The following is a 10,897-nucleotide window of genomic DNA, read 5'->3' on the forward strand; positions in this document are numbered from 1 at the left end:
CTCCACTGCTGGGAGGCTGAGTGTGGGTCGGAAGCAAGACCTGTAGTTGAGCACAATGACCTGCTGCTGCAGGTGGGGAGTGAGAGTCCCCATGAGTCCCTGGAACACCAGTTGTGGTGTGAATTGAGAATAACCCAGTGAGGGGTGGCTCTGGAAATGGGGTAAAAGAGGAGGGACACCGGTGGGGGAGAAGAACCAGAGGGCTAGGAGCCCAGTATGTCAGAGTGTACAGAGTTGCCCCAAGATGGGGCCAGGGCAAGTTCAGACCCGTTTGGGTAATTGGCTGGCCACTACCCAGTGAGGGTCATGGGAGAGGCCCAAAAGACAGTATGTCTGCCACCCAAGGTATGAACTAGGTAAAGCCTATGGCGTAAGGGGCCCGCTCTAAGAGGGAGCAAAGCAGTATGAGGTATTGATGTGTGTGAGAGAGGGTGGAGTATGTGAGGCCCTAGTGAAAGGAGGGCAATATGAATGTGTGCGTGTGACTGAGGCCTGACGAGGCCTAAGCTTGGCCCGGCTGTAATCTGGGAGCATTGTCATCTGGATGCCATCTGCGAGGCTTGGACTGCGGTGTAGGAGAGGGATGGAGCCACAGATAGCACCCCCTGGCATTGGGGCAAGAATGGGCAGCCTCCCGCCTTAATTAACAACAAGGCGTGGCAAGTGAGTCATGTGTGAGGGGTGTGCCCAAAGGCAAGTGGAGAAACTAGCACTGTGGCTAGTTGTGGCAAAGTGGGGCTCCCCAAGAAGCTTGGGAGAGTGCAGAGGAGAGCCATGCGCATGATCAGAGGTCAGGAAAACAGACCTTATGACCACGGGCTGAGAGCTATGGGACTTTTCAGCTTGTAAAAGCACAGGCTCAGGGGTGGTCTGGTGGCCCCCTATAAGTTTACCAGGGTGCTCACCAGGATCTGGGGGAATGTCTGTTCACCAGAACACCCCAAGGGATGACAAGGTTGAACTGTCACAAACTCCTCCATGACTATTTCAAGCTGGACATAAGGAAGATCTTCACTGTCTGAGCCCCCAGGGTTTGGAATAGACTGCTGCCGGAGGTGGTTCAAGCACCTACTTTGAATACCTTCAAGAGATATTTGGATGTTTATCTTGCTGGGATCCTATGATCCCTGCTGACTTCCTGCCCATGGGGCAGGGGGCCAGACTCAGTAAGCTTCCAAAGTCCCTTCCAGTCCTAGTGTCTGTTTCATAGTTTCTAGGGTCGGAAGGGACCTGAGCAGATCATCTAGTCCGACCCCCTGCCATGGCAGGAAAGAATACTGGGGTCAAACGACCCCAGCAAGGTGTTCATCCAGCCTCCTCTTAAACACCCCCAGGGTAGGAGCCTGCACCACTTCTCTTGGAAGCTGGTTCCAGACCCTAGCCGCCCTGACTGTGAAGTAGCGCCTCCTGATATCTAGCCTAAACCTGCCCTCTGCCAGCTTGTGACCGTTATTCCTGGCGGTGCTCGGGGGAACTCCCCCAATGCCTGCTGATCCCCCCTGACTAGTTTATAACAGACCACAAGATCCCCCCTCAGCCTTCTCTTTTGGAAGTTGAACAGGTTCAGGTCCCGTAGCCTGTCCTCATAGGGCCTGCCCTGCTGTCCCCTGTCTGTGAATCTACTCTTTTTGTATTATCATGCCCCAGAGACATTCACAGTTAATCACAGAATCATAGAAAATTAGAGTTGGAAGGGACCTCGGGAGGTCATCCAATTCACCCCCCTGCTCAAAACAGGACCATCCCCAACTAGATCAATCCAGCCAGGGTTTTGTCAAGCCAGGCCTTAACCCTGCTCCCCCTCCCCCCCCCCCCCCCCCCCCCCGAAGGACAGATATTCCATTTCTCTAAGTAACTTGTTTCAGTGTTTCACCACCTTCCCAGTACAAGAGTTTTCCCTAATAATTAATATAAACCTCCCTTGCTTCTTATTACAGTTGAGGCCCTCAAAGGGAGGGAGGGAGTTGGACAGGGCTGGGGCTGCTGCCTAGCTGGGAGGTGTGCGGCTTGGGGTCGGAGTGTGTGCTTGCAGGTCCTGGGCAGGGAGTGGATGACTTATCCAGGGGGTGGGACTAGCTCCCCACCACTGCACTCATTCCTGGTGGGTCAGGGGGGACCCATGATCCCCAGATCTGTGTGCAGGGCAGAGGCAGTCTGCCCACTGTGGACTTGGGCTTCCTGCCCTGCTGCCCTCCCCCGGGCCTCTGCTGCCTAGCAGTTGCAACCCAGCACTACAGAACAGAGTGGGGCCATGCAGGAATGCTCTGTGCCACTGCAAGGTCTGTACAGCCCTGGTAAGGCATCCCCTACCCACTCAGCATCAGTGAGGGGCACAACGCTGCATCATTGCCCCCACTGCTGCTCCCTCCATGTGCATATACCTGACCACCCTCCTCTTGTTCCCTCTTAAGCCCTTGCAGGCTATAACTGTGCCAGCATCCAGAGATCTCTTTGCAAAACTGCAAAATCTGCAGGTTTCTCCATTAAAATCCGCATTTTCCTCAGATACAGAGGAAAATCTAAATTCTCTCCATTGTTCTGTGGAAAACGGAAAACCCAGATCCCTGGTCATCTCTCACCACTGAGAACAGTTCAGCTCCATCCTCTTTGGACACACCCTTAAGGTTGTTAAAGATTAAGGTTTTGTTTGGGGTTTTTTTCTTTAAGACGGGCATTTAAATTCCTTTATTATAGATGAAAGAGGTTTCATCACCAAAATTCACACCCCCTCCTGCTGTTATGGTAAAAAAGTAATTCTTGTTGCATATAAATATGCTTAGTAACTTATGAAGATGCAAGTGTTTAAAAGAGTCCTCTTTTGAAGCTGCAAGGATTTTGTTTCTCACACCCCTTTTCTTTACAAGAAATAATTTTAAAGATTAAAGGTTCAAAGAGCTATAGATCAAAGCAAGTCTCTTCAGTTTTAGAATAAATTAAAGATGACACATCTACTAGCATTATCTCACAGTATTTTGTTTTTCCATGGAAGCTGAAGAAAATAACATTCTGCCAAAGCTGATGAACAGCATTATCTCTGTCATATAAAAGTTTTATATAACAGTTGATATTTAAACTCTGGAATTCTTAGTTGGTCATTTTGGCAAAGCTTAAATCCTCAAAAAGAGTTTCTGCTGCCATTTAAATTAAGAGCTTTGCTAATCGGTTGCCTTAACAATCATAGTTCTTGTATGTCCCAACCGCCTACGAAGGGTTCAAGATTATAAGAGTGTGGTCGGGGGTAGAAAGGTTTATTAACTTAACAAAAACACGACTATGTATAGTTAAAGCTACAATGACAGAGAATAATTCGCATTGGCAACTTACCGGCAGTCCCCTCTGATGCCTGATGTACGACAAGTTCCTCTTCCACAAAGCTCAGTGAAGTCAGGGGTCCCTGATCAGCACTGTCCGAGGGGTACCAGGAAGGACCTGGTATTCAGTCCTCGGGCTCCTTGAGATCCACGGGCCCACCAAATCCAGGCCAGCAGCTAATTTTAAATCAGGAGTCTCTTTTACAGAGCTGCATCTTTCTTCTAAATGATTTCCAGATGTGCCAGCCAATTTATAACTTCTGAGCTATGCCGATAACTTACAGCCATCCAGATTCTTCTTATTTCAAACTGTCCTTAGGACTGACCAATAGCAGTACAAGCTTTGCATTCTTCTGATAAGGTTAATTTTCACTATGCCACAGGGCCTAGTGCTTCAAAGCTTTGTTAAATTTACTAGGCTTTACTTTATACAAGACCTTACTACATCTTTGATTTTTAATTAGGCTCTTAGCAACAACATATAGCTTAATATATGAACAAATGGCAGAAAAACACTTGGTCTAATCTCCATAGAGCCTTCAGCAAGCACCTTTATCACACAGACACAATTTTCAGCTGTCACACTTGTAGACTTTGGGAAGCCTCTGCCTGCATATCCACAAATCTCAATGTCTTGAACACCTTGATATTAACAAGGTAAGCGCCATTTTTGTCACAGTGGGATGCATTCTAGTGTCCCCTGACTACCTAAAGTCAAGTAGTAATCAAAGCATGGAAAACAAAGTGAGGAATAGCCAAGTTGTGTTGGGACTCCAGGTGAGCTTAGAAACATTCTAGGTCACTGGGAGCTAAAGAAACAATTTTGCTTTTATTTGTTCTTTGAAGTCTGCAGCTTCAATAGCCAGACTAGCTCCTGCAAGAGACAGGTGTTTCATTTGCACTTAAAATGTTAAGAATTATTTTTCTTAAATGGGTGCCTAATACGGACTCCAAAGTTGTTGTTTTAGCCTAATTTTTAAAGGTGTTTCCATTGAGGTTGATGGGTATCTACATGCTTCTAAGGTGCCACTTGTATAGATCAAGCTCTTTCAAGGCTTGGGGGAAAAAGACAAAAAGTTTGAAAAGCAGAAAAAGGATACAGTGTATGAACAGAGAGGTCAGATTGACATTCATTCCCAGTTGTTTTCTTAGAAGTTTTCTGCTTTTCTCATCCTTTGTCATCATTTAAGACCCTTAGCTTGCCACATAGCAATTCCAAGCTTTACATCCTGTATCCTTTCTGAATCCCCTTTCAATATTTGATTTGGCAGAGGTAAACATAATGGTGAATGGTACAGGGAAGACAAGCTGCCATTGCTTCTCGGCCTCTTGTGGCCTCCATTGATCTGAGCCTTCGTGTGCCTATTGCCGTCTGGGAACACCCACTGGCCACCGGGCCAAGCAGACGCCAAAAGAGACCATCAATGGGATCTTGCAGGATGCCCACAAGCTTGACTTATCCCTGCTGTTTTGGATGGCGTCCTTCAAGTATGCTGGCAACCTGAGGGCCAAACCCGACCAGGGCAAAGTCTTCGATGTCACCTCGAAGTGGGACTCCAGCAACCACTTCTTGCCCAGTGGGAGCTTCATGTGCTTTGCAGACTGATGCTTCCTCCACCACACCCACCTCAACTGCTTGCCTCTGAACAGGGCTGTCTGCTTCGGCCACTGGGATAAGAGGTGCTGACGGTGCAGCTATGAGGTAGAGACCCTCCCCCATGTGCTGTGCAGGTGCAAGCTGCTCTACAGAGCCCGGCAGCTCTGACACAATGCTGTCCAGGACCACCTGGTGAGGGCCACCCCAGCCGCAGTAACGGAGATCTCCATGAACTGCACTGTCTTGGGCTGCAAGAGCCAGATGCGACCCGACTTCGTGATCACCAATGAAGAGGCCAAGAAGGTCGTGGATATGACTATCCCCTTCGAGAACTGGCACCAAGCTTTCACTGATGCCCAGGCTCACAAGCGGGAGAAGTACACCCCGCTGGCCAACATCCTGAGGGGCTGCGGCTACGACTTGATGGTCAATGTGTTCATCGTCGGAATGCTCAGAGCCTGGGACCCTAGCAACGAGAGCGTCCTGCATGCCTGCCACGTCTCCCGCTGCTACACCAAGCTGATGCGCTGCTTCATGGTGTCCAACACCATCCGCTGGTCCTGTAACATCTACGTGGAGCACATCATGGCCACCGCCAGTACTCCGACCCCACCAGATGGACCACGTGAACCCCCCTCTGCACCAGATGGACTACACTTTGAGAGGATTCTTCAGCAATGGACCACCCTGCTCCACTCAAAGAGGACCCCCGCAATGAGATTCTATATGGACTGAGACGCCTTTCTTTGACCTACTTCCTCCACCATTGTGGACCATTGTACAGGTTTGTGTGTATCTATCATTTTTTTTCTCTTTCAGCATCGTGAACCCCCTCCTTCCCCTTCCCCTACTCCCGGGCTTAGTTGGCTAACATTTATATTTTCTGTAACCTAGTTGCGTTCCTCTTCTTACCCCCATCCCTAATGTTAGTCCCTCACTTGGGCAATCTGTATTTCCCTACTGGCTTTGCCATCTTTTTGGATTCACAATCCTAAACATCTACTAAGAAAATTCAGTCTTCTATGTGTTTACTATATCTTCTTCTATTTATTTTACTATAGCTTCTATGCCTTTACTATATCTTCTATCTGCTTATTTTATTATATCTTGTATGCATGAATGTCGCATGCCTCCCATGGCTGGGGGTGCACGATGACTGCTTGCAGATGGTGATGGCAAGGGGCATGGTGGCTGTGAGGGAGCGGGCGCTAAGGGCAGCCGTGAAACTCCCTAGCGCCACTCACCGTCACGTTAGGGTGAACTTAGCACCCTCAGAATCTCGCCCGCCACGACTTTGATGTCTAATATATATAGTATGGAGGCTGCCTGTTTCCCTGGTGGACGGTATCGTTGTTCCTGTCTCTGCTCCCCAATGGGGTGTCTATCTGTGCCCTGCCTTAAGGGCTACGCGTGCCTCCAAACCTCCCCTTCAGCACGCCCCAAGCCTCGCAGCTGTTCCGGGGGACGTTTGTCTTGTCCCTCGCCTGTCGGGTGCCTCTCGGCCACCTGACACCCCACAGGGCCTATAGCGTCACCGCCACCCAACTCTCAGCGCCATTGGGCCGGCCTTACCACCGCCCTTATCTCGGCGCCATTGGGCTGGCGCTATCACTGCGGGTGCCTCTTGGCCACCTGGCGACCCACGGGGCCTATAGCGCCACCTCCACCCAACTCTCGGTGCCATAGGGCCGGCCTTACCACCGCCCTTGTCTCGGCGCCATTGGGCCGGCGCTATCGCCTCTGCGCCTCGCCCCCTCTGGGGCCCAATACCGCGCACCTTGCGCCTCGCCCCCTCTGGGGCCCAATACCGCGCACCTTGCGCCTCGCCCCCTCTGGGGCCTGTGCCTCCCTGGCACGATCTTCCGGAACCCCCCAAGCTGTGGGGGGGGGGGCCCTGCTGAGGCCTCCTCGCTCCCCAATAGCCTCACCCGGTCCTCCGAATCTACCTGCCCTTGAAGGTGATCTTGTTCCCTGCATCATCGCAGCCGGTAAGTTTGGTAAGGCTGCCCTACTTGCCTCGGGCTGCTCAGCTCAGCCGCAGAGCTCCTGCTCCTGCAGCAGCCAGAAGGGAACTGTGAGGCAGGCTCCGGCCTAAGCTGTTTATAAAGGCCGGGCCCTGCCCCCTTCTGGCCACGTGACCCAGCTGGTCACCCAGGCAACCGGCACCTGAGCTGCCTGGGTGATTGGCAGCTCTGCCAATCACCCTCACAGTCACGGGGCACCTGCGTGACTCCGTGACAGTGGCGGTGAGTGGGGAGCTTCCGCAGGCAGCCGCAGTGGTGTCAATGGCAAGGGGAGGGGTGTGGCAAGCACCAACTGGTGATCAACAACCACTCGCAGATGCTGGCAGCAGTGTTGGTGGCAAGGCGGGGTGGTGATGAACAGTGACCATCCAACACCGCTGGCAATGTCAGACAATCTCAGAGGGTGCACATATACCTGCATGCACCCCCTACGCGTCACCAGTGCTTCTCTGCCTTTATTATAGATTTCTTCTATCTGGTTATTTTACTATATCTTCTATCTATAATATATTGGTAAGGTGTATATCCAAACCTTTCTGAAAAGACAGACGAGCAAGAGACTGACTAGGAAGCCAGTCACTGCAGCCAGCCAGTACCTTTCACACGCTGCTGCTTCCAAACAGCTCACAAAAGGCAGAGAGAGGCTTTACAGAGAGCCTTGTATGCTGTTTCTCTGTCTCTCTCCCAGAGCACTGGGATTGGAAGGGATCTTGAAGACAGCTTGCAGACTCTCTGGCCCGCTACAGATGTTGGAGCAGTCCTTCTGCTGCTCTCTTCCCCCTCCCTCTTCTGAGTTTGTTTTCCCACGAGCCTGGCTCTGGAACATTCCAAAACACCCAAAGCATTCTGAAACATTTCAGACAGTTTCGTTTAATTTCGGAGATGTTTTGGAGCCTTCCATTTCATTTCAGATTTGGTGTTTTGGGTGCTGAAAATGGGCCAAAACACCTCTGTAATGAAATGGCTGCTCAAATTTTGCACAGCCCTAGAAGGCACCCTGGAGCTCAAGCCAGGGCGAGGGTAGCATGGTCATGGCCACCCTGGGACCCTGAACCTTGCTACATTTGGCAAGTTGCATGGGAATGCTCTGGCTTGTGGTAACTGGCGTGGGGGATGCAGTTGGAGCAGGTGGTTGCAAGAAGGTGCTAATCTGCTGTGTCAGTGCTGCTGCTGGTTCTGAACCACTAGGTCCTTAATTTGTTGCTGCTGTTGGACAGCCATGTATTTTAGAAGCATTTCCATCTCCATAGTATGGGTCAGGGGAAGTACTGTCTGTGATCTGTTTCTGAGCCAGAAAGTGCAGAGGACAGGAGGCTGCTGTGCCCTTCGTGCCAGTCTGGAGCTCCCCCTCCTAGGCAACACCTTGGCCTCATGACCTGCTCGCCTGGTCATCTTTATGTTACTCTTCATAAACAGTAAAGGACTTTCTTTTCTCTTTCTTTTTCAGCCCACACTAATTTTTGGATATTAGACACTGGGACCTTAATCCAATGCCTATTTAAGTCAATGGGAGTAAAGGATCAGTTTTTTCTGTGAATGAAAACCTTCATATTTACATTAGATAGAGTATTAAGACAACAAAACAACTTCCAGACTTAAAATATCTGCTCTATGATGGTGGTTATGAAGGCATTTTCTCCATATTTTGTTTATTCTACAACTCTTTTTTTCTTGCACTTTTTTCTTGGAACTCTCCTGTCCAAGACAGATATAGATAAATAGCCCCAACAAGGTAATTCCCATGTTCCTATGATAAAATGAAGGAAGGGAGAGGCTGGAGAGTCTGACAGGATAAGGTTCTTCAGCAAAAACTTTGCTGAAGTCTCCAAAATCAGTTTTGCATTATTTAATAGAGAAGTGACAATCTGTATCCCCAAATGGATTATCTCATGCCGGCTCTGTACAACTGCTTAGCTGACTGTTTCAAAGTCACAAAGAAACCTGATTCTTGGTTGTATGTAGATTTATATGTAAAGGGACAAAAATTGTGTACTGCCTCTCAACCTTGTCCTGTCAGCAGGACTTTATTTTTGACTTAGCGTCACTTTTTCCTTGTCATCTTGAACTATCTGTAACCTAAAATTGATTAAATGTTGCATATGTCTGATCATTCCTATGTCATTTTAGATAGAAGAACTGGATGTTTTATGTAGTGGATGCAGTCCAAAGAGTAGCACAGTGTCCCGTGTGTCTTGTAGTGTGTATTAGTATTTTTTTTTTTAATGTTTCTCTTCTTAGTGAATCAAAAAACATTTTAAAGTAATGTTTAGGGATTATTGAAAAGTACTGTATGGGACTCTTTATTAAGAGAACTTTATATTTCTTCTCTTTGGCCCACTGTAACTGGTTGGAATAGGATCATCAAATCGTTACCATGTAGTCATGCCACTGGGGTTCACATTTAGGTTGAGGTCTTCTTCATACTACTCCAGTTTTTCAGATGGCACAAAGGAGATCGTGGAAAAAGTGAGGAATTTGATTTAGGTGTTCTAAATCTTTTCATCTTCACTAGTATCTTTGAGGAAATCAACAATGAACTCTTGAGTTTAAAAGTTGCATTAAAGGACAGGTTGTGGTATAGCAAGCAAAATGAAACAACCTAAAACAGCTCTTGAGTTAGGTTGATACGGTCCCACAATGTACACTAGGAATTATTGCATGGGTGGAAACGGCTATTGAAGTTGGCAGGGAGCTGCAACAGCATTATATAACTTGTGCTACATATCAACTGGGAGTTGAGCAGAAAGCATGATATGGACATGATGTTCCATCTTAGTCCATGTCTAGGCACCCAAGAGACAGAGGTCCTATTCCATTTTATTTGGGGGTTAAGTTTTTCAGGGATTCAAAGTGGGTGGTTCTTTCTCCCTCTTACTCCATCTTTTTTGGATCTTAACGTTAAAGCCAAGATGAAGGTATGCTATAAAAGCAGATACATTAATAACTTGTCAGTGATTTGAGCAGAGTGGAATAGGATCATACTTAAATGACACTTAGACATCAAAGTCTCTTAGATGTCTAGTAAGTGGAGCAGGATCCAACCCTAAGTGTTCTCTTTGTGGGAGAATTTTGGAATGCAAATTATTGTTCACTCCAGGGCAACCCCTGTAGGAATTGTAGTAAATGAGGAAACATGTCCTTACAAAAAACAGAGCAATCGCGTCCAGAGGGCTACAGAGAGGATATCATATTCATTACTTTGTACCTAACAACCATTGGGAATGTTATAGTATCACTGTAATTGTTTAATGTAGAAAACTATAAACCAAGCTGAGTTTGGATTTCTTTACTAGTGAAAGAAATACAACTTAAAATGGAACTTGTTACAAGGTTTGCTGCTTCTGTAATTTCACAGCAAGATTATTGGCAGCTACTAGTAGAGGTGAAGTTGCAGAAAACATCAGTGTTAAAATATATGGAGAGGAAATACTTACATATTTAATAGCAGCCTTCCATTACCTGAAAGGTGGTTCCAAAGAGGATGGAGCTGGACTGTTCTCAGTGGTGGCAGATGACAGAACAAGGAGCAATGGTCTCAAGTTGCAGCAAGGGAAGCTTAGGTTAGAAGTTAGGAAAAAGCTCTTGCTAGGAGGGTAGTAAAACACTGGAACAGGTTACCCAGAGAAGTCATGGAGTCTCCATTCTTGGAGGCTTTTAAGACCCAGGTAGACAAAGCCTTGGCTGGGATGATCTAATCGGAATGGTCCTGCTTGAAGTAGGCGGTTGGACTAGATTACTTCCTGAAGTCCCTTCCAACCCTCATTTTCTATGATTCTATACTGGATGTTATTTTAATGAAGATAACACATAGTGGTAAATGGCATGTACTAAACATAAATGCTTACAAGCAGTGTTCCCTCTAAACTGTGTGGCGTGTGCAGTTGTGCCTGGCAGTGCAACATGAGCGCACCTGTGCGGCTGTGCATGCTGCACAGCTTAGAGGAAGTGCTGCTTACAAGTGTGTG

At 47.9% G+C, this 10,897-nt stretch overlaps 1 long non-coding RNA gene across 1 annotated transcript in view; it reads right to left on the bottom strand.

The window, feature by feature from the left end:
* The window catches only part of LOC149874956 (uncharacterized), a 153,714-nt gene extending 150,252 nt beyond the window's left edge, over positions 1–3,462 (bottom strand). Inside the window, exon 1 of the long non-coding RNA XR_016438849.1 lies at positions 3,325–3,462. This is a non-coding gene — a long non-coding RNA (uncharacterized LOC149874956). The remainder of the gene's footprint in view (positions 1–3,324) is intronic.
* Positions 3,463–10,897: the final 7,435 nt, after the last annotated feature.

The sequence above is a fragment of the Crocodylus siamensis genome, chromosome 1, assembly GCF_052110815.1.
Source record: "Crocodylus siamensis isolate JL-2025a chromosome 1, ASM5211081v1, whole genome shotgun sequence".
Lineage (NCBI taxonomy): Eukaryota > Metazoa > Chordata > Crocodylia > Crocodylidae > Crocodylus > Crocodylus siamensis.